Genomic DNA, 23,617 nt, shown 5'->3' with positions numbered 1-23,617 from the left:
ATGAAATCATGAAAGTTAGCTACTAACTGCTCTGAGGGCACTAGCCTGAATGATAGCAATGACAAATTGCAATTATTATATTGTTTTGCCATATGCCTTAAAAAACTGAGTCAGGAAAAAAAGTTTCCTTATCGTTTGTCTAAGCTGCCACTTACATTCCCTTTTTCTCTAATCAGCGATTGCATATTAGATAAAGTTTGTCTCCATGCCAACCCACTCAGAAAGGTCTTGGACCGGAAACACGGCCAGTGAGGGACAGAAGTTCATGAGAAAAAGTTTCCAACATTTTTCCAGCTGACAGGAAACTACAGTTACCGCAAAGGATTTCTTGACGTTTTCGCTCCAAAACATGGGTCAATAGTCAGACGTTCAGCTCATGACTCAGCCATGAGAAATGTAAAACATCTGGCTCAAATCTCCGCTATGAACAAGCTACGGAGAGATTCATGACCTTAAGCTAAAGGCTCATTGGATTCGCTTTTAAAGACGACGAGTTTTATCTGAAGAACAACCATGTAGGAACACCCTGCAGTATTCTAGTTGTCAGGACTGAAGCAGTGAAATGCCTTCCTTTGATCAACAGCAAATGGAGGAATAATAGAGTATAGCACTATTCTGCATTATTCGAAAATAGAAAAATAGTCTTCATTTTTCCGGTCCATTGCATTAGGGCTCATTTTCTTCATTTTCTTGAAGTTTTGAATAAGTAATGACAATGTAATAGTAACTACAACAACAATTGTGTGGAAGCTGAAGCTACTAAGAGGTCTTACCTCTCACATGGTAGGTGCTTACTTTACTCACAATCACTGTCATAAAAACTTAGTTCACAAACACTTTTCACATGACAGATGTTTTTTATAAACCCCGCTTCAAGTGATGAAATATTTATCCTTGTTTTGCAGACAGAAGAATAAATGGCATGCCTGAAAACAGAAGCAATATTAGCTATGCTAGGGAATGGACCCAATTCTCTTCAGAGCCAGTCCAACGTCTGTATAAGAATAGATTCACGAACTGAGGACTGATCCCTCAACACACCATCACTCTTGAAAAATCTTTTAAGTAGAAGATAGTCTGAAATGCAGAAATGATCGTGCAGTCACAGACAAATTAGTGGCAACATCAGAACTAGACCTCTGAAGATAATCACAGAAGTCCATACAGATGGATACAGATCTGGCGCAGTAAAACCACATCCATCTTCTTGATATTTGGCTAGCTGAGAACGTAGCAAGACAAGCTTACATCTGCCTGTATGTGTCTGCGTAGACATATCCATAAATTCCAGCCTCATGCTTAATTCTCTCACTCACACTGCTTCCCCAAGAGTGACGCAGAAGCAAGTTACTGCTATCGTTCCTCACCATCACTCCGACACCAAGCAAAGGAATGCAATGGAGCAATTTTGGTTTGCTCCCTATGCTCAAGGCTGACTCGCATCTATAGAACTGTGATTCTGAGGCATCTGGAGGAACAGCTTGAAAAAGTGTCTGTAAAATCGGCCTGCTTATGGTCGGTCCCTATCTCTAGTTCTTTTTGTGGCCAGGCAGCTGTAGTGGGCACTGGGATCCAGTGGCTGTGTGATTTTTAACTACTGATGTATTCCAACTACCTTTTTCATAGTGGATTCTCAATTAGTGGAAGAAACACTCATGAAATATCTGTAGGTAGTGCATTTTAGGCCATTACTGTAGCCATCCTGTGAGCCTTTCTTTATGTGTCATGGCTTTCTTTTGAATTTCATGGTCTTTAGCCTATCTCTTCAAGCAAATTTATTTCCTTCCCCTTGTTCCTGCTTCCCACTAAAACCCTTTTCACAGGGGGAACTTTTCAATGGCTTTGCCAGTCCTGGTGATAATAATGCCTTTCTTACATTAGTTTTACCCTTAATTTCCTTAAAAAATCAGAGCAGAGCTGAAGCCTGGGGCAGGGAGGAGTGCTCACCCAGCGCCAGGCTCTGCGCTGGTTAGAGGACAGCATTTAATGCAAACATAATCGTAAATAGGACAAACTCAGGAAGTGGTTTTAAATGTGTATATTGTTCAAGATTAAAATATTCCCATGGGAGCCAGTGCATCAGCTGCTTCCAGCCTGACAGGGAACCATAATTTGGATGGGAACAGGTGGAATTCTTCCCAGTGTGTGAGTAATTTTTTCTCTGGCTCCCCTTACAGACTTTGGTACAGATCCTAACGCAACACACACTATTCTTTTTAGTTCTTTGTTTTGCTCCAAACCCAATCAAATGGGCAACATGCAGGATGACTAAGCTGGTGGACAGGACTGTATTTTTTCAAGGCTGTTGATTCTGGCTGAAAATGGATTATCTTGGTTTTGTCTCTTTGCTCAGATAAAATACAGATGGATAGCTTGGACTGCAGATAACCTTTTTTCCTCCAGAAAAAAAAAAAGGATTATTTCATACCTCTATCCATCATGAGTGCTATTGCTACAGACTGGGAGAAGGACCAAGGAAAGATAAAGTAGAAACAATATATCCAGTCTTTCCTGAGTAGTCAAAATTTGGTAAAAACTTGAAAATCACATTAGGATCTGAGTTCAGAAAATATCAGGAGTGTCTGCGTGTGATTTTTCATTTCAGGTGAATTATAGGTCCTGGAGAGGCCAACAAATCCTGCATGGAGAAATGTATTAAAAAGGTTAAGTGTATCACACTCCTTTGTTGTCTGCATCACTATTCCCCTAATACTGTTTCTGCCAAGGCCCCATCATTACTACATCACTACTGAAGCTGAGAATAGTATAGTTGCTATAGCACAGTACAGATGAGATTTAATGAAAAATATCCGAGACACCGAGACAGCCTGATGGCTAGAGCCAGCAGTCTCTCTTCTGTTGACTAGCTTGAGTTTAGCCCTGTAAGAAGCTTGTTTCTGTATTGATTTTTCATATGTGGATTTTTCTCCCAGGTCAGAGGAGCAAGGAGCATCATATATTCAAGTACTTCTGAGATAAACAGAAGGGGGAGAGCTGCACCATGAAGTTCCTCATGCCTGTGGCTTCTGCATCTCACTCCTGCTGGCTCCCTTCCTCCCTCAAGGTACCTGAAACACAATAAAGCAAAAGCCCTGAGTCTTCCTATGAAGTGAATTTTCTCTAAGGTTTGAAGGGAAGTGGCATACAAATGGTGAAAGCTTGGAGTGTTTACAATGTGAAGCTCCTTCGGTCTGTCCTGGTGCAGAGGAGCAGGAGGCATTGGTAACTAGCACTAGCACACCTCTTACTGAATTCTCCAAGAGCTGAGCCAGTGCTTTTAAGGAGTCTCCCTTGACTGATGTTTTTCACAGAAATGATCTTCCATGAGGAAGGATTTCTCATCTGTGTTTTGTGTCATCTGCGGTGCAGAGCCTTGAGGCTGTTGTTGCAGTCAAGGTTCCCCTCTGCTTCCAAAGGTGGTTTTTTTTGCCTGGATAAGATATCGGAAACATTTGTGAACTGTGAGTATTTTCACACAGGGCAGGAAAAACATTTCCTGGCCAGCCTTAAATATACCCCATGGTTAGAGGTGAACTCTGACTCAAAAATCCTCTAGTCTGCAAACATCAAGAATGGAGAAAACAAGACCTTTTGTCCCAATTTTATAGTGACAGACAGGTGTAGATTTTGAAAAACTTAGATCTGAGATGACATGTCTATGCAGCATTTTGTAGGCTGCCAGGGACTTTTGAAGGCTGCCCCAGATTCACATACAGAACAGCTAGACCATGCTCCAGTCTATCTGATGGGTTATGTATCAGTAGATACATGTCAGTCACTCATCCCTTATGGGCAGCAGATGGGGAAATTGCTGGGTGCATTGTGCTTACAGCTGGCTTCATACCTGCCCACGAGGTGTAGCATGGATGCTCCTGTGACAGTCAGAATTTGAACCTAAATCTCACTTCAGCGCCTTCCCATATGAACATCCTTCACATGGCTATGGATAGCATGAGTAGGTGTATGGATCGTGACCTATATTCAAAGTTAGGTGGAAAAGAGTCTTCTCCAGTTTCACCAATGTTCAGGGTGAAACCAATACCTTCAAAGGTATAATAGAGATAAATAAAAGCAGCTGCCATGGAAAGCCTTGAACTCTCTGGGTCTTTTACTGTGTATGTGGGAAATCTTTCTTCTTTATTTCAAAAACACGTCGGGAAAATATGTATTTATGTGTATGCGTTTGTGTATATAAACGTAAGTCTTCTTCTGAACACAGTTGGAGTTACAGTTGCAGGGATGCTGATATCTAAACCTAGGGCTGTTTTAGCAGAGAATGCCATCTCTGGATACAAATGTTCTCTCTGAACGTTTTTCCAGAATAAGTGTATAGACAGATAAATCTCTAGTGAAACTCCCCTGAAATTACATCACAGATTAAATTTTGTCCCATGTTCTTCCTTGTTAACAGCTTTCTTCCAACAGAGTTGGCTTCTTCTAAAGGCTGAAAGACAGAAAAACCTGCTAGACTGGGTGCTGTGTGTGCTTCTATACCACCATGATTTTATAAAGGCTGGCATTAGAGGGGTTTGCTCTGAGGACAACACATCTTGAACTGGGTTTGATGGTCCTTATATCTATTGTATGACTTTCTCAGGAGCATTGTGGAAAATCCCACAGATAATCTGGTAATATAACTAAATTAATAAAAACATAGTTATAATGGAAGGAAGCTACAAACCCTGTCAAGGGCTCCAATTTTGCATTTCTACTACAGCCAGTTGTCTAGCACCGCTGCCTGGAAGAGAGGTTTCTGTCCAGCCTCCTCTATGGTCATGGCTGTCACAGGGCAACTGAGATCTTTGGGTAATGAAAAGACTACCTGTAAGTGTTGGGATCTGGTGTGAAATCTCTGCTGCTGCCTGCCTTCTTTCTCACCTGACTCTATCCTTCAGTTCTAGCTTCAGTTATCTCATTAAATGGATCTTCTCTCTTGAGAAGCTCCCAAGAAATACATCCGCCTCAAGCCTTGAGATGTTATTCCCTTAACAAGGTTTGTCCCATCCCAGCAGTCCTCCCAAAACATCTTGAGCATGATCTGCCAGGTTGCTTTTTGCTCACAAGCAGTAGGTGTTTAAATATTAATTCTAACTCTCATGCTTACAGGGGGTGAGGTCAATCCATGTTACATTAGGCTGTGAGGCAGACTCTCCAGATGTTTGCACAATTTGTATCAAGAGACCCTAGCCAAACACTATATGGTTGCAGCTTTGAAAAATGCTCTTAGACCTCATTTTGTAGGCAATTTTGCTTTTCATACATTCTGAGGTTAATTTATTTGGGCTGCATTTTTCCCCTTTTAAGATTGTGGGTGGATGTCAGTTATGACAATTTGTGTCTGGCATTTTGGTACTCTGGTATGTTTGCTTTTACGGTACGTGGAAGTGCCATGGATTCCTGTTGGATTGTGGTCATTAAAATCACAATTAATACCTATCTATTTGTGATGGATTGGGTTGGTCCTTCAGAGTTAACTTTGAAGCTTTTCTTAAAAGCAACTTCAGTGTTACCTGTCTAATTCCAATGGCATGGTCTTTCCATCTTCAGAGATCGAAGTGTGTTGATGAAACACTGACAAGGATTGGCAGATGTCTGCTGTGGACATGAAACAGTATTCTGGTTGGCTTGCTGAATTGAGTGGGAGCTATGGAAGCTTGCGTTTTGCAGGATATACTTCCAGCAAATATATTTTGTAGCAAATATTTCAACATTCAAACTTGGTAGTAAAAATTCAGAGTCAGCATCTCAACTATATTCCCATCCTATGAATTCTGATGTACTAAAATGTTTTTTGTTCTCCATCAGAGATAAAATGAACATCTTCTGAAGTTTGTAATGAAAAATCTGAGACAAATTATCAATAATCAATAACCTCGGGACTGGGGCACTTCCCTCAGAGTGGAAGGAGTGACCTAAATTCAAGTTCTTGGTCTGACTTTGGAGCTTTCAAGATACTCCTCACGTCCCAGATCAATGGTATGATAAATCTGTTGCTCTGGGTCAAAAGTCACTCAGTTTTTACCAGAGACCCCATGCTGATGTTGAGAAGAAGTTTATAAAAAATTTGGAGAGGTTTTCTGGATTTGATTCCAGGCATGCAAAAAGAGTTCATGCAAGCAGCTTTTTCCAGTCCTCAGATTAAAAGCTACTGGGTAATTGTTGACTTGTTCAAGTCCTGTCCCTGAGAGCTGCCTAAAAAAAAAAACCCACCTTTGTTTTGCGCACTTCATGTCCTCAGCTTGGGAAATGGAATCCAATTTTCTAAACCATCTGTTAAAGCAGCTAAACGTTAGCAACAGAAACACAGAGCTGATTTCCAGGAAGAGCACAGGCTGTTATCTAATTGTATTCTCTGTGCTGAATCAGATGGTTCCTGAGTCGTTAAACAAGTGGCTTTGCTTGTTCTTAGTGATATTTGGCACTGAATCTTGACAGATAGGTTTTTGCAGGCTGCAAATAGCACAGGGACTTGAGAGTGGTAATGATAAAAATTAATGGGAGGACTGGCTGCCCACACAGGAGTACAACACCCTGCTAGAGCATTATTTGTACATTGTATTTTCCATTGTGTTTGCTCAGTGTTAGGACCAGCTGCCTTCTAAATTTCATAATTAATTTCTGAAGATGTAAGGCTATGCTGTTTAAGTTACATTGTCATAAAATGAATAAATACAGTCCACATGTAAAAATCATTCCTTCCCAAATATCTGACTGAGTTTTCTTGCAGACAGGTATGTTTAGCATGACCAGTGGCCACACTTCTGCTTTTAAAATCTTTTCTTAAAGCTTCATCTCACATAAATAAGTAAAATAGGCTACTATGATTCATAAATGAAAAGAAAGAAACACAAGTATATTTATGTAGCAACAGACTTCAATTTTAACTCTCAAGCACTCTGTATAGAAAGTAACCCTATTCCAAAAGGCTTCCTGTCTGCAAGATTTAATTGCAGACTTCTGATAATTTATTCCCTAAGAGGAGCACAGCAAGTTCTGTTCATTTCTCATATCCCTTTAATGCTGACTTCTGTGCATTTCCCATGTGAAGTCATCCAAATAGATTTGCAAACTGTCTTGATTTCACACAAAGATACTGCCCTGGGATCCTGGCACCTACATGAGACAAACACCCACCAGTGCTTCTGAATCAGAGGAGCTTGCTATATTCTCTATCAGATCGCTGACGCACTTGGTGGCCTTGGCTGAGACTGTCCTACCGTGCCAGGCACTGTACAAGCAGAAAGGAAAAGACAGACTGTCAGATAAAAACGTGGCGGAAAGGAGGAGTGATGCTCAGGGGTGCAAAGAGATTAAATGACTGGCCAGTGGTCACCCCTTAACAGGAGTGTGAAGCACACCCTAACCTGTGCTCAGTTCTGCGATAAAGGCATCAGACCTCCTCTCACCACCTCCCAAAATTCCTGACAAAAATGCCATCAATGAAAGCACAAATTATTGAAGCTGAATGTAGCCTGTGCTTGCATGATGAAATGACCCCTTCCTCTCTTGTTTTGTTCCGCCGTTCCTGTTCTTGTACGCCAAATCACGGCGAACCATAGCAGCGAGTCCATCTAGTGACTCTTGAAGTGAAAATAAAAATTATGTTTCATTTCATGAAGTTGTCATCAGAAATGATGATTGTAATTAGAAGAGAGAAAAGCTATAAGGATGCCCGAAGACTTATGCTGGGAGGCACCCAACTGTGCCGACTGCAATTTTCTATAATAACCGAATAGATAACCGACGGGGCTCGGGAACTCCTTCTGAAACGACGGGAGGATGGGGCCGAGTGATACTCAGGCATGTCTATATAACGCTCATCTGCTGTTGTCATCATCATTCCTCTGGTGCCAAGTCTGTCTGCTGTGAGACAATGGAGGCTCAATTCACGATGACGCAACTCAGTCGAAGGCCAACAGAGCTCTGCCACCTGAGGGATTAGTCCCTCCTCTATCTTTTTCAGAGAGTTGGATGTGCTGCCGCTGATGTGTTAACGGCTCTTGACATATGCTGCAGGAACATCTTTGCAAAGCAGCTCACAGGGAATCTCTCGTATAGCTCAATTAATATTAATTTACATTACTGGGAGGTGGTGTGCATTTCCCACATGCCAGCGCAAAAGCAGACCCAAAAAAAGCTTTAATAATGAAGCAGATCGCAATGGGAAGCGACTGATCCACACAGCCTCCCCGTGAGGGTAATCCCAGCTCCAGCAGTGGAAAAGTAAACAGAGGGGCTGGCTGGCGGCGGGCATGCGGACGGTGCTAAAAGAGCAGGAGACCTGCGGGGGGGCTCGATAGCAAGGAAGATGGTGCTTCAGAGAAAAAGTAAATGTTTGAGCTGCCTCCTTTCTCACAGACACAGTCTAGCTGTAAAAAAGCTCCAGCAGAAGCCTGGCTGAAGGCTTGGTGAGAAACATAGTAGAAAAAAGGATTAGACAAGCCTCGTATAGTAATGCTTTTAAGGACTGAGAAGAAAGTAGGTGGTTTTTTCTGAAATACCGGATTTATGATCTGGGTGGAAATTACAGTATGTAAAGTATTTGCCACTTCTGTGGAGAAGGAGAGCTTAAAAATGAACCAGGGAAACCCATTCTGAGAAAATACACCACAGAAAGGGAAAGGGTCTGAGACTCTTAATAACACCGTTGTAGAAGACACGTGTGAAACTTAACCTGAAGCGCTGGGTACAAGGCCCGTTAGCCACGTTAGAGAAATATTAAATTGTCCTGGGGCGTGTGCGCAGACTGTAAACTGAGACACCTGGGGAATACGGACCCTGGTTTACGAGACATTTTGTCTTATGAATACACTTTTGCGAGCCAATCTGAAAAAAATCAGTCCTGCACCTCCGGTTCCCTGCTCTCGGCATGCCATGCTGGAGACAGACGGTGGCTCTGGTGACACCCCGGGAAGTCCCCCCACCTCTGCTCCCCCTCCATGGGGGCAAGGGTAGCGCCAGGCACAGCCTCTGCCTCCCCTGCGTGCTTTTATGAGGATTGCGTGGTTTCTGGCAGCCGAGAAGAGAAAGGGACCGTCGTCTCGCTGCTTCCAGGGCGCTGGGACACGGTGGGTTCGTGGGACAGCCGTGACACCTAGTGGCCACACACGCGAGGTCCCGGGAAGCTGCTCCCACGGCCCTTGGAGACCACCCGGCAGGTCTTCAGACCCCACCAGGCACAGCAAAAGGGCACAAGGTTTCTGTAAGAGCACCGGTGGGAGAGTCAGAACACATTTTTTAAAGGATCTCCACATATTTAAGGAAGATTTTTGCTCTGCTCAGACTCCCTGCGTGCTTTTGGAGGAATCCTGTCTCCTGGTGTCACCCTCTGGATCCACACCGGTGGGTTTTGCTCCTCTCCGACAGCCCCGCTGCAGTGGGCATGTGGTAACCGTGCAGAAACTCAACCACCCACCTTGAAACCAGTTTAGATGATGGTGATCATTGCTGGGTTTGGGTCTAAAATCCACACTTGCCTCTGTGCAATAATCTGTGGCCTTCGTCACTTACAAGGGGGTCAAAAAAATTGTGCTCAGACTCGGTCTAAGCAAGCAGGCTTGTTGGGGGGTGTTCTGTCTGGTTCCTGGCTCCTGTGTCTGTGTGCCCTGAAGTCACTGCAGTCCACCTGCATCTTTGCTGGGCAATGATTGCTGTGATAGTACTTCTGACCTGTAACTTAATCCAAGGCTCAGTAGATGTGGTCAATAAATGTATCAGTTTTTACTGGTAGGTTTGCTTTTTTGACCAGGCAAACAGTTTTTTTATCACAGTGGATGGTTTACTTTCCAGAGGCTTATCCCTAATATTATACTAATTTTTCCAGCAGTAAGATGAGCTCCTGGTCTTGATTAGCCTCTTAAAATATAAATTTTAATATTCCAAACTCCACTGGAGAGGGCAGTAGTAGGCATTCCTATCGTCAACCTTATCCAAGCATTTAAAAACCAGGAAAAAAATAAGAAAAGAAGGGACTTAGATGAGGCAGTGCTCAGAAGTGTAACATTTAACTTCTAGTTTGCAGGCCTCCAAACTGGGATCTGAACCCCTGCTTTAGGTGCAGATGCTGTGGAGATCCTGCCCATGCTCCAGTGATGACGGCTCTATGAACAGCTGCACGTGAGCCATGTACAGAGCCAGGACGTTCTCTCCAGGGCTAGCTGTGTTTCTTACCCTAGGGCTATTTCAAACAATTTTTTACTTAAATTCACTTCACTGAAATACATTTATGATTTAGATTTAAAATTCAATGTTTAACTTTAGTTTTTAATTTAATTAGATATTTATAAAATTCACTTGAAAGATTGTTTGGACACTTCAAGAATGTTCTGATAAACTCACACAGAGGATGGGAGATAGAGCTGAGTGTCTCCAAGTTACTAACGCTGAACTTTATATGCAAAATACACCCAGGTACTAATAATGCACGCAAATATTGTGACCACATACAGATATATAAACATAGAATCATAGAATCAATGGTTTGGGTTGGAAGGGACCTTAAAGATCATCTGGTTCCAACCCCCCTGCCATGGGCAGGGACACCTTCCACTAGACCAGGTTGCTTAAAGCCCCATCCAACCTGGCCTTGAACACTTCCAGGGATGGATGGGGCATCCACAACTTCTCTGGGCAACCTGTGCTTCACAACCCTCATAGTAAAGAAATTTTTCCTTATATCTAATCTAAATCTACCCTCTTTCAGTTTAAAGCCATTACCCCTCATCCTATCACTACAGGCCCTTGTAAAAAGTCCCTCTCCAGCTTTCTTGTAGGCCTCCTTCAGGTACTATAAGGACCCTATAATGTCTCCCCGCAGCCTTCTCTTCTCCAGGCTGAACAACCCCAACTCTCTCAGCCTGTCCTCATAGCAGAGGTGCTCCAGCCCACTGATCACCTTCATGGCCTGCCTCTGGACACGCTCCAACAGGTCCATGTCCTTCTCATGTTGGGGGTCCCAGAGCTGAACGCAGCACTCCAGGTAGGGTCTCACCAGTGCGGTGTAGAGGGGCAGAATCACCTCCCTTGACCTGCTGGCCACACTGCTTTTGATGGAGCCCAGGATATGGTTGGCTTTCCAGGCTGTGAGCACACATTGCCAGGTCATGTTGAGTTTCTCATCAACCAACACCTCCAAGTCCTTCTCCTCAGGGCTGCTCTCCATATATATGTGTGAGGGTGTGTTTAAATAGGGCACACTCCCAGAACTCCAGGCCAGTGATCTACACTCCTCCATCCACATGAGCTACTACCCACTTTGCACTTATATGTACCACAGTTCATGTCCAGAGCCTTTCTAGTGTGGCCAATAACCTGCTGTACTGAAGATGAGGAGCAAGCGCTGATGTATTGGAGGGCAAGGAGATCTGAATGAGACACCGGAAAATCTGGGAAGTCTCAATCAGAGCAGGAATGCGAGTGAGCTGTGCATGCCTCAAGGGATACAGTCAGTGCTCTGCAAGCGCTGGGTAAATCATCTACAGGCAACGGCAGTGTGATGAAGGTGCTGCAGGGGGGGGAAGAGACAAATGAGACCATGGGGAATGACTGACTACAGTTAAAGGTCACAAACCTTTGTAAATATATGGTAGAAGCTGAGTTAATGTGGTGAAAGATTTACAAGGCCTGAGCAGGCATAGGAAGAGGGGTGAGGGTGGCAAATTTTGGACCAGTATAAAAGTTGACAGTCATGTATTGGCAGGAGATGAGCAAGCCGGGCAGATCTTCAGTAGCAAAGAGCAAGACTTAAGTCTCCAGTTTCTGAAGGGACTGATGCTTTTGGAAGCCCCAGTTGGGATGGTCTATGGAAGTCTTCACGTCACAGATTGTCACAGTCTGGAACAGCCTTTAAAGTATCTCCTTTTGGGTCTCTGTGTAGGATGGCCCTGCTAAGGAGGTCCATCAGAACCTTCTCCTCAAAGGCCCAGAAACTGTGTAAAGTAACAGTTAAAAAGTGTAAGGGCAGTAGGAAGAACAGCTTGCTTGGGTACCAACTTTCATAGGGGCATTGTGAAAATGCCAGCAAATGAAAGAACCGGCTGAGGCATAATTCACACCACTGAGAGCAAAATGCAAATAAAATGAGTCGGTTGTGGGCATGGCAGCTTGCCGAAGTACGCCATGTGCACTTGACATGACAGACCCCTTAGCAAAGCTGCTTTATCTGCCCAGGGCCAAGGCAGCCGGTGCATTTGTGCTGCTGGAACAGAACAGGTAGACACGTCAGCTCACCGATCAGTTGGTCCCAGTTAAGTCAATGGAGCGGACGCGGGTTTTAGAGTCGAGGACACTTTTCCCTTTGACTGACCAGCAACCAGCTGAGCTTTTGTGTGCCTTGGGCAGGGTATTACCAGCACAAACCTCCAAAATGTCCAGCCCTTAGACTTAAACCAGGAAAAAATAGTTCCAAATCTACCCTGAATCAAGAGATGCCAGAGATTCATATTCTTCAAACAGCATTTTCTTTTAGCTGTGTTAGGAGGAATAAAAACTTCTCTTGAAAATCTTTGTGATCATTTTTAAGTCTTAAAAGTGCCCTTTCCATACCAGAAAAATCAAAATATTTTTACTCCTAATCAGTCTCAATTGCATTTTTCATTTCAAAAGTGTCGCGAGAACAAGGACCCAAAAGGTGGCTGGAGCTGAACACCATCAAGCCAGGAATACAGAAAGCCAAGAGGCACGGTGGCATCTCTGAGCAGCCACTCTCTGCTTGCAGGCTTCACTTGCATAGCCTGAAACCATGAGCATGAGCTGAAACCAGGTGAAATTCCAGGCATTCATACTTTATTTTGACAAATTCTTTCCTCCTTCCAAATGGCCAGGCCTGTGCCTTGGGATACAGCTGTCCTTTCACTCCTGAGAGGCAACCTTTTCAGTTGTTTCAACAGAAAAGTTTTCTACACAATCCTTCAAACTGAACATTTACAGTGTTTAATAAAGTCTGAGCACCCTAGGACTTGGAGAAATGCACCTCTTGGTTCCCTCTGTAGAGGCAACGGGATAAGGTAGCTGTGTGCCTGCCTATAGTTCAACACCGTTTATGCATAGCTGAACTGACAGCAGAATTTGTTCATTATTCCTCATTCCTGGATTAATGTAAGGACAAAAGGATCATGAAGGATGCTAACTGGAACACAGGCTTTAACATTTTCCACAAATTTTCAAGACTTGACGCAAGCTGCTGCTGACAACAGGTTTGTTTTCCTAGGCTTGCTCTCGCAGGCACCGTGGAGGTTACACATGGGAACGCACCAGTCTGTGGCCACCGAAGGAAAGGGGCTGCTCAGAAATGAGAAGCTCCACTTGAATTTGCAGCTATTGCACTTTGATTTGGTGAGCATGCTCCCTATCAACAGGGTGGAAAGAAGATTGACTTGGGGATAGGGGGAAAGTCCTGTGTTCATCACCAGCAAATTCAGTTTCCAGGATATAACTAGGATTTTTCTCCCATTGTCAGAGCTGCAGGCTTGTCTTTGGCAGGGGTCACAGAATAACAAAATCACAGAAGGGTTCGCATTGAAAGGGACCTCTGGAGGTCATCTCATCCAACACCCTCTTGCTCAAGCAGGGCCACCTAAAGCCACTTGCCCAGGACCATGTCCAGCTGGGTTTTTAATACCTCCAAGGATGGAGGTGCACAGCCTCCCTGGGCAACCTGTGCCAGTGCTTGGTCACCCTCGCAGGAAAAAAGTGTTTCCTGAGGTTCAGAGGGAACCTCCTATGTTTCATTTTGTGCCAATTGCCTCTGGTCCTGTCACCGGGCACCACTGAGAAGAGCCTGGCTCCGTCCTCTTTGCACCCTCCCTTCAGGTATTTATAGACATCTGTAAGATCCCCCTGAGCTTTCTCTTTGCCAGGCTGAACAGTCCCAGCTCTCTCAGCCTTTCCTCATAGGAGAGATGCTCCAGTTCCTTGCATCATCTTCATGGCCCTTTGCTGGACTCTCTCCCACTCCAGGTGGGACATACTGGAGAGAGTGCAGCGGCGGCTGGAGGCATGGGGCTGCCCTGGCTCCACTGCTGAACGGTAAGCACAGACTCAGAGGGGTTGTTTTCTCCCGATGGGCATTCCCAGCAGGGAAAAACCCACTCCCTTCTGTCTCACTGCCACTGCCTGGATGAATGAGCGATGACGGGTTAGTGGGCAGTGTGGTCTGTCAAGCCCACATGCTGGGTTCTCACGTTTCAGTCAGTTGTTTTCACCTTTCCGCCAAGTAAAAATAACATGTTTCCAAGGGACTTTGAGTCTTGTGATGTGGGAAGAACCACCTGCTAAAAAAACACCAGGGAAGTTTTCCTATTCATTTGTCAAAGGCAGAATTTTCATTTATCTTTGTGGAAAAAGGACCCTTGAAATCATTGAACCAACCCCTTGCTGAGGGGCTTAACATGTGGCAAAAGTTACAGGAGCAGTCAGGAAAGCGCGGTGTTTTATTAATGACTGTTTGCGGCAGTCCACGGAGGGCTCTGCTGAGGTCGGAGACGTTTTTTGCCTCTTACTCGAAGGGAGCGACATCGTGGGTTATAGAGAAATAAAGCTTTCCTTGGCTCTGAGATATGTTTGGTGGAAAGGTCCATCCCAGATTGGGCAGACTGGTGTTATTTAGCCTTGTAGGGTACAGCAGCTGGACAACCCAGACTGGAAAGCTTTTCTTTTGGCTTTTGCTTCCTTGGGACACCCTTCTCCACCCATGGGTAGGTGGCCCAACAGGCAGAAACCCTGAGTGATTCACCCGTGCGTGAGCTGTGCCCGGCAGGACCGTGCGGGAGTGTGGGTAGAGAGAGACGCTGCCGCAGCAGGAATATCCTCGGTCCCCTGGACACCCCCTCAGCACCGCGTGGGACTGAGCAGCCCACTCACATCGCACACCAGGAGGGTCCAACCCACAGCCTTCTCCAAGCAGTGAACAGGGCCAAAGTCCTGCTCCCCGAAGGAGGTCAGAGCCTCCTACTTAATTTAGTGGCAGAAGCAAGACTATCCTGCTTGTTCTCAGCAGAAGTATTGGAGAATGGAAAAGTGGCTGAGCTCCATGTAGGGTCTCTAGAACATCCAAAGTCTCATCCTGAGTCTGGGAAGCATTCAGCTGGCCCTCAAGATCTAAAAATGAGTTTTCAGGTCTCACTGTTAGAAAAGACTCTCTGTTTAGAAACAGACAGCAATTAAGAGCCCAGTGCTGAAATTGGTGGGACATCAGTAGGGTTTCAGGTCTCAGCCAGTCCTTCGTGGTGGTGGTATGACATCCCCACGCGCTGGCAGACCTCCCGCAGCGCTGCCCAGCCAAGCAGCCCCAGTTCCCCATGGTACGAATGCAAGCGGGTCCGTGTCCTTGCAGAGCAATGTTCCACTAGAGCTTTTGGTGTTAGAGGTTTTACTGAAGCTGTTTTTGAAGTGATTAGGGCAATTCTACACAAGGTTATCATTAGGAGAACGTTTGAATTAAAAATACAAACATATATATGTATACATATGTACCCTGTACGTGCTACTTACCAACCTACTGTGTCCGTCCTCAGAAACAGAGGTTTCCATATCCATGTATTTCTCATGATAGATCAAGAAGGTCTGACCTCTACCATCTTAATTGCATAATCACTATGCTAAACAACAAATTGTAGGGAAAATTCTGTGGTGTAGATAGAGATTACACTAAAAATAGCACATACAAAAAGTACAGATGCCAGATGCTGGACATTTGGAACATTCTGCTTATTTACACAAATAAAAATGATATTTCGTTGCTTAATCCAGTGCATGCTTTCTTTTCTTTTTTTATCAACCCCAAAATCTGTTATGAAAGTTTCATGTATATTTGCTAATGACACACTAACAGTTGTTTGAATAAACAAAGTGTATTTTCCTTCATCCCTGCCTGCCCCATTGACTTTGCCTGGAAATGCCGATGAGGAACTTTTGTTTGCAAAACTAGTCACAGAAAGATAGCCGTGTGAATTCTGTCCTGCAGTGTTTGCACAAGCACTGGCAGCAGAACCAACACAAATACTCATGGGAATTTGTTTCTGCAAGGTTAATGTCAGAAATGATTTATTGAAACCTTCCTCCTGCTCACCAGTCTGGCATCCATCAAGCGAGTAAACAACACCCCCATGATTTCAGAGTGCTCTGAGGCTGGTCACTGAGCAAACACTCCAGATCAGAGTCAATATTTTGGGAGTAATCAGTCAAATGGCATTTATTCCCACAAAATTTAGGTTGAAATACTTTGAATCAAGAGTCAAAATCAATGTTTTGGAAGATAAGTGCATTTTTTCCTGTTGATGCGTTAAAGTTGCTCAGCAAAGTTGGTGAGATGATAGTTAATCCAACTAAAGTTATACTCACATTACATAGAATAATTTTTAAAAAACCAGCTTTTTAATGAAATGACAGAAATGAATATGTCTGTTCTCATGTGTTCCCATTTCAAGAAGAATTAGGATTTGCATGGTGTTGCCACACTTGTGCCATGGAAATGCCCCTTCCAATCCTTTCTCCACTACTCCTTGCTCCTGAGAGTTTGTTATTTCTTTAAAAGTTCTTCTTTCTTTCTAATCTATTTTCTTTATGAAATGCACACTGAAATGAATTCTTCCTTTCCCATCCTGAGTTATAACTATAGAAATCTGCATTCATAGGGCCCTGCTGAATTGCGGGTAGAGCTCCCAGAACCAAGCCCAGCCCTCAGGGAATTTAATTTATACAGCAAGCAGATTGTAGCCAGTCTTATGGTTACTTATGGCCAAGTCAGTGGTTACTGAACCCAGCCAAGAAGGATAGTAATTATTTTTTTCTGTTTATTTACCAGACAAATGGCTATTACCTTCACGGATATAACATGTTACGTTCTAGTCACAGCCAAAGCCACTTTCCCTCACCTCCAGCAGGTGTTGGGTGGTTAAAGGATCGAACGGGAACCTGAGGCAGTGGCTTGAAGCTGGCAAGTACCTCCAAGCCAGTATCAGATGGAGCTGAAATGCTAGTGTTGTCCTGTTCAAATGCCAGCTTAAAGTGTTCCTGTCAATGTGAGGACGTGGTCAGAGCATATTAAGCCATAAATAAAAAAGGGCTAAAGGGTGTTAGGTTTACGGTTGGACTCAATGATCTTAAGGGTCTTTTCCAACCTAAATGATTCTATGATGCCATGATCAGCTGTGGCCAGACATGCACTTTGCAAACGACTGCATTTATTGAAAATCTTTCACTCTCAGTTTCTGCCTCTGCCGGCAGCTACTGACCCTTCAGCTCTGCCAGGGGCCGGGCGCTGCCTCATCTGCTTTGGGCAGCGGTGCCCAGGTTAGTTTAAACACCCCGCACCTTTGAGGTGTTGCGTGCTGTCCCTTTGCCAGCAGCACCGTGGGAATGCCGAGCAGCCACGGCTGGCCCGGGGACAGATGTCTGCCCATGCTCTGGGGCACCTTGGAGCTCTCCTTCCATGCTGTTTGAGTTTGCATCTCTCTGGTGTCTTCCTTCCTCTGCTCTATAGGGCTCAAGTCCAGTTTGTTTTCCAACCTCTGCGTTATTAGAGAGATTTTTCTTTTTTCTTCTGCATCCAGGGGAATCAACGCATTAGCCCAAGAGCATGGTGCAGCTCAGGAGACCCTGGGTTTAGTGGTCACGTCTGTACTCCTTCTCCAAAGCCTGCCCCAAGGGCCCTGGCTAGCCAGGAAAGGCAGCCTTGGATCCCAGCCGTTCCTCGCCATGGGTACCACCGCGCAGCACAGCAGCTCCATCTCCTTCGGCTGCTGGCACGTGGCAGCCCTGCGCCTACCTGCTCTAGTGCTTCCTAGGAATTAAGAACTTGGTTTTCAGAAAGGGATGCAGCCTGAGGTCCACAAACCTCCGTAAACCAAAAGCCTTCTAGTCCCAGACTCAGCAATCACTTCCCCTCTAATGGGAGGTAAATTATTTAACCTGAGCTTTGTCTTCATTAAGAATATGATTCTGAAATAGGAATTTCTAAAGGCTGTCTATCTGCTTGTCTGCATTAGTGAAAAAAATGCCTTTTAGTCAAATTTGTGTGTAGATTTGTAGGTGAGCTATAGAAGTTCGATGGAGAGAGGACTTCACAGTCTTTTTTTTTTTTCATTAAGGCAGATTCTTCCCTTCTCCTTGTGGAAGAAATCTCTTTCCTTCCTTAAATGAGCAGTGATGAGCCAGCAGGTGCAGTAGGGAATAGGATGTGAAGTGCCAGGTTTTATTTTTGCTGCGAATCTGTTCACATGGAGGTTTTTCTCCTGCTCAGCCCTCTCTGTGTGCCTCTTTGGGCCAACAGATCCTCAAACCTCTTGGTCTTTCTTCTGTTGCTAGGAGGTTAGTTGGGTTCTTCTGGGGTTGTAAGGAAAGGCTTTCAAAGCTGAGCGTTTAAAAACTTGGGCCTCTTCTGCTCCAGTTCCTTTAGCAGAGCTGGTGAAGTGTAGAGGTCCCGGGCACTCCTTGCCTACCCGTACACTGCCTTGCTCTGCATGGCCCCGTACCGAAGCAGTATCATAGAATCATAGAATTGTTTAGTTTGGAAAAGACCTTTAAGATCATCAAGTCCAACCGTTAACCTAACACTGCCAAGTCCACCACTAGATCATGTCCCTAAGCACCACGTCTACCCGTCCTTTAAATACCTCCAGGGATGGGGACTCAACCACTTCCCTGGGCAGCCTGTGCCAGTGCTTGACAACCTTTTGGTGAAGAAATTTTTCCTAATATCCAACCTAAACCTCCCCTGGTGCAGCTTGAGGCCGTTTCCTCTCATCCTGTCATCGCTCACGTCCCGACAGCCATGGCAGCTCTTGGATCCTGCTCTCTCTCTTAGTCCGCCCCGGGAGGGCCATCACCTCCGTGACACGAGACAGCAGCTCAGCAGCAGATTTAGGAATGGGACTGCAAACTCCTGACAGGAGCCCCGGCTGTGGGAGGGAGTCATGGGGCTGCAGAGCACAGCTACTGGAAAGGCCGCACGAGTGAGGAGGACCGGGCTGGTGGCCATGTCTCTCAGACTTGATTTTTCACAGCCAAAAAAAGAAAAAGCGCCTGATATCCTGAGGGGGGTGGAGGAAGGGATGCGGCCCTGTGCCGCGTCCTGGTGCATCCCGAAGCTGGCAGGGCTGTGGCAGACGCAGACGCTGCTCTCGGGCATCTTGGAGAGGGAGGGACCTCGTGAGCTCGCAGAAGCCAAACCCAGCTCATCCCATGGCAAACTGAGGGCCGGCTTTGCTCATGCTGACAAGATGAATTACTGGTGTTTCAGGATGAGACCTGCCCCTTTCCCTGCTTCGGTTATAAAACTGTTCTCCAGGGAAGCAGGGATTGCCCCTCACTTCTTTTGGCTCTGCTTGGGCCACAGCTGTAGAAACATGATTGTTTTGTGAGTGGAATGGTATTATTGTTTGTCATAACTTTCATATGCTGGGGCCCCTGTAGCTGATTTTTGCAGCATTATATATATATTCCCTCCTCCTCTGAGAACCCCTCTTCCCCATTTCCAGGCCTCTCCCGCACCCCCTACCTTTCAAAAAGATGCCACGATTTTATTGTGGTTCTCTTGCGCGTGACTCTGCAAATGCTTTTTGCTTTCTGCCTGGGGCCTGCCAGCTTTTTCCCACCGCTGCCAAATGGCAGCAGAAAGAAGAAAGGCTATCGTCTCAGGCTGGAGGCTCCCCTTTCTGCTGTGCTCTCCCGGTCCTTTTTCTTTTAAACATAACCAGCGTGAGGTCAAGGAAGAGATCATGTTAAGTCTTTTGAATGACCTTTTTGGAGAGTACGTGTTGCTGGCTTCTGCCACCGGCAGCTTCCCTTGCCACAGCCAGGGGAAAGATGGACCTTTGGCCCTTTTGCCATGCTACCACGTTATTGGGTCACGTGTTTTTTTTCTCTGTGAGCAATGTTAGCAACCTGCTGTAGCCCCGCCAGCCCTGAGCCCAGGGCTGAGCAAGGAGAGATTAATATTAAATGGAAGGCGAGCTCGTGATTTCCTTATCTAACGCACTTGGTACAAACCATCACGTATGGCCCAGAGCTGGTAGATGTGCTGCTGGACAAAGCCTTCACACCAGCGCCTGAGGTACGGCCCCGCTTTGCCCTCACCTTTCCAGATGCTGGTTTGGAGCCTTGATGGAGGGAGAGGATGGACGGTCCTCCTGTCGCTGCACCCCATTGCCTCTGAACACCCATTTAATGGGTTCAATGTTAGGAGCCTGGAAGAAAGCCAGGGTGGTGAAACACTGGACCAGGTTGCCTAGAGAGGCTGTAGATGCCCCATCCTTGGAAACATTCAAGGCCAGGCTGGATGGGGCTCTGAGCAACCTGATCTGGTTGCAGATGTCCCTGCCAATTGCAGGGGGGTTGGACGAGATGACCTTTAAAGGTCCCTTCCAACCCAACCCATTCTATGATTCTATGAAAGCCTACGGCAGCATTGGTCTTACCGAAGAGGTACCAGCCCTCTCGGGAGCGATGCAACGCGGGTCGGGGTGCAGCCTGGCAGGGCTGGGGAGCAGCTGGAGGCGAGGAGACCCAGTCCGGCAGCAGCTCCCCCGCTTTGCATCCCAGCCCCACAGTGCCATGAAAAGCAAATCTGCCCCGAGCAGCCCCCCGGGAATGGCCTGGACACCAGTGCGGAGCAGGGCTGGCGAGGGGCTGGGGCCAGGGTGCAGCTGCCGCTAGATGTCAGCCACTCCTTGCTGCAAAGAAAGAGACCCAAAAATGGAATAAAAATCCCCAAAAAGACTCAATTCCTCCTTTACCATGGCACTCTGCTTAACATCCCACACCAAGTACTTGAGTGAGAGCGTCTCTGAGTTGCTTCGGAAGAAAATACTTCACTTCATCCATTGAAACATTTAATGTCAGGCTGTTTCTCTGCACAATAATGTTTTAAACCTTAATATTGTAGAAGCAGATTGTCAAATGAGTTGCATCTATTTTGCAGGAAGGATGTTTTTCCCTTCCTCAGAGTAAGCTCAGGAAATGAGAGAACCAGGCAGGAAACTTGCTAAATGCTGATGGAAATATAAAATGAAGATATTTATGTTGCCAGTGTATCAACAAGCCATGGGTAATTGTTTTGGGGTTTTTTTTTAATGTTTTAAACCATTGATTTGAAAATGGACAAAATTAAAGTTATGTCTCCCTTCCCTCTGAAGTGGATCTAATTAATCAGCACTTTTGCTTCTGGCAAGCAAACACAGCAACAAAATCAAAAGTTACAAATTACAGTAAACTTTGCGGTGCAATAATATTTGCATTTGGAGTTTAACCTGTTTCCTCTGGTGTTGTACCTAACATCTGGCACACGGGAGGTCCCTGCTGCCCCCAAAACCTAGGAAACCAGAACAAGTTTCTCAATACCTTCGCACGTGAGTCCTTGTTCGGTGCCGCTGCCCTCTAAGCCACCTTTGTGCTCTTCCAGCCCCGTGGTGACTGTTTGGCAGGGTGTTCCCAGAGCGTAAAACAAAACATCTGGTTGTTAACAACACAAGGCTGTTACAACAGCTGGACTCTGCCAGGATGCACAGGACCTCTGGCCAGAAATCGTTTCCCAGCTGCAGGAAATACTAGTGATACGGGATCTACTGTACCAGCTCAGCATCAGCTGGGAGCTGCCTGATCTGCACCCATCCTCTTGGCCGTTCTTGGCGAGGTGCAGCAGGACGATGGCACAATGCAGCTCCAGCCTGGACCGTGCTCTGCCTCATCACCATCGCAGCCAGCGTTGGCTTTGCAAGCATGAAGAGATGCTCTGCTTTGCGCTCAAACTACATTCATATTTGTCAGCCTGGTTGAACTGTCCTAGGTTGAGGCAGAGGCTGCAAACTCCTGGCGTATATTACGAGCCAATTAGCCCAAGCGTGCCCAAAAGGGCACTACGGAGCATCAGTGACACAGCTGCTATGGGGCTGTGCAAGGGGGCTTTCACCTACAGGTGAGCAGTTCAAAGCTGGACTCGATCATCCCAGGCGAAGCATCAAACTTAAGGAGTTACCAACTGCCCTACCAAAGGCTTTGCTATTTTAGCAGAGGCTGGGGAAGCTGGAAGTGGTCGCGTAGTTGCCGCTTGTCTCTCACCCATTCCTGCATCCCTGCAGGCAGACGCAGCTCTGGCCTCGGCGGGATGACGGTGCAAGGGGGCTCGGGGAGCAGCTCCCCAGGATGCTGCCTTCGGGAGCCACGGCAATGCCAGCCAGAGCCCTGCTCCCCGGCGGTTCACGCTGCCTCGCTGGGCCAGCACAGCTCTTGGTGGGGCTGCTGCATAAACCAGATCACCGACATGATCCCAGTTAAAAATAAACCTCCAGCATAAAGCAAAGTGAAAACTCTGATGGTCATTTTTAACCCGCATCTTTTTGCCGATCTGCTTTGCAGCTCAGCGTCGCAAATAGTTGCACTGGCAAAATGAAGGAGGAGCTGAAATGCGGCACAGTTATGGGAATGAGTGGCTGAGGACGGAGTGGGTGTGATGGAAACTCCACCACCGAAGCCGGGGTCTCATGGTACCACGTTTTCGCATTACTAGAGCTTAGGATGCTCCTGATTTCTGGCAGCAGAACTCTGGTCTCCTTCACCATGAACTCCTTAACATTTGCTCTCTTTAAAGACAGCTTTAAAAAAAACAAGACAAAACCAATCCAACAAACAAAAAGTCCTGATAAAGGCTACTTTTTGTGAGTTTTGTATACAGCCACGTACTCCCCTCCGTAGGCAAACCTGAGCTGATCTGTCACCCCGGTGGCTCGGGAGGCTGTCCCCGATGGGAGCCACCACAGCGGTCAGCCGTCACTTCGCAGGTGATGCTCTGAGATGCCTGACGTGGGGGACGTGCATATGGGCAAGTGGCCGCCAGCGAGACCTGAGGCAGCCAACGCCACCTCAAACGCTGTGTCCGAGGTTCTCTGGTGGCGTGACCAGCCCCAACAACAAGAGGAGATCCTCCACCCTCCCCCAGCGGCTCTTTTCTTTTATGTTTGTTACGCTTAACTGTAGCTATATTAAAGACTCCTGATGACAAGTTTCAAGTCAGAGATCTCATTAATCACCAACCTGAGAACATTACAGTGATGAGCTGCCAAAGGCATGAGCAAATCACTCTAATTGCAAGGTTTAGATGCTGCTCTTGGAAACTTGATTAGCTACAGATACACAGGTGATAATTCCTACTGTCTTCTTTATAGCGCATCCTCACCATTATCCACTCTAGTCTGATTTAGGTTCTTATTAGAATAATATTATGCTAATCAAGTAATCCTGCACACAGACTGCTTCATGATGGGGATGATTAAGTGGGTTTAGGTGATGACTAATAGCACAAACTGCACTATCAGCGTCAGAGAAACTGGTGAGGGACGTACACAAAAAGAAGGAACTCCTCATACATCCTAACTGTGAACAGAAATGATAAAAAGCAATGAAAAATAAGCAGAGCATTAATAAGCTTAATTTTTAAAAGAAAACATTGCAAGAAAATGTAGACCATCAATTGAATCTGTTCTCTGAAGGGCTGAAATTACCCCTAGGAGTGAGCCCATTTCAAGCATGTTACTAAGAGCAGAATTCACCCCTTCCAAAAGCCACTAATAGTTCTCATATACTCAACAGGCAGGGGGTTACGCCGCCCTCCTCCGCCACACGCCCT

Source organism: Nipponia nippon, unplaced genomic scaffold (genome assembly GCF_047370975.1).
Source record: "Nipponia nippon isolate SJK-2023a ecotype South Korea unplaced genomic scaffold, ASM4737097v1 scaffold_2, whole genome shotgun sequence".
Taxonomy (NCBI): Eukaryota; Metazoa; Chordata; class Aves; order Pelecaniformes; family Threskiornithidae; genus Nipponia; species Nipponia nippon.
Note: the sequence above shows the minus strand (reverse complement) of the source record.